Below are 690 nucleotides of genomic sequence, written 5' to 3' on the forward strand. Positions count from 1 at the left end.
ATAATTTATTGGAAAAATTGCTCTTTTATTCAATTCTTGAGATGTTTTTTTCCTAGGTTTCACATTAATTTAGATCTGTGGACACAACGTTAAAAATTTGTTGCAAACCAAAATATAGCCTACGAAACCTACGAAAAATGGAGAAAAACTGCACAAGCTCAGCTTTAAATGTTTTTGTTTTTTGTTTTTTGTTTTTTTTGTTTTTTTGTTTTTTGTTTTTTGTTTTTTGTTTTTTGTTTTTTGTTTTTTGTTTTTTGTTTTTTGTTTTTTGTTTTTTGTTTTTTGTTTTTTGTTTTTTGTTTTTTGTTTTTTGTTTTTTGTTTTTTGTTTTTTGTTTTTTGTTTTTTGTTTTTTGTTTTTTGTTTTTTGTTTTTTGTTTTTTGTTTTTTGTTTTTTGTTTTTTGTTTTTTGTTTTTTGTTTTTTGTTTTTTGTTTTTTGTTTTTTGTTTTTTGTTTTTTGTTTTTTGTTTTTTGTTTTTGTTTTTTGTTTTTTGTTTTTTGTTTTTTGTTTTTTGTTTTTTGTTTTTTGTTTTTTGTTTTTTGTTTTTTGTTTTTGTTTTTTGTTTTTTGTTTTTTGTTTTTTGTTTTTTGTTTTTTGTTTTTGTTTTTTGTTTTTTGTTTTTTGTTTTTTGTTTTTTGTTTTTTGTTTTTTGTTTTTTGTTTTTTGTTTTTTGTTTTTTGTTTTTTTGT

The sequence above is a fragment of the Culex pipiens genome, chromosome 2 (assembly GCF_016801865.2).
Source record: "Culex pipiens pallens isolate TS chromosome 2, TS_CPP_V2, whole genome shotgun sequence".
Classification (NCBI taxonomy): Eukaryota; Metazoa; Arthropoda; class Insecta; order Diptera; family Culicidae; genus Culex; species Culex pipiens.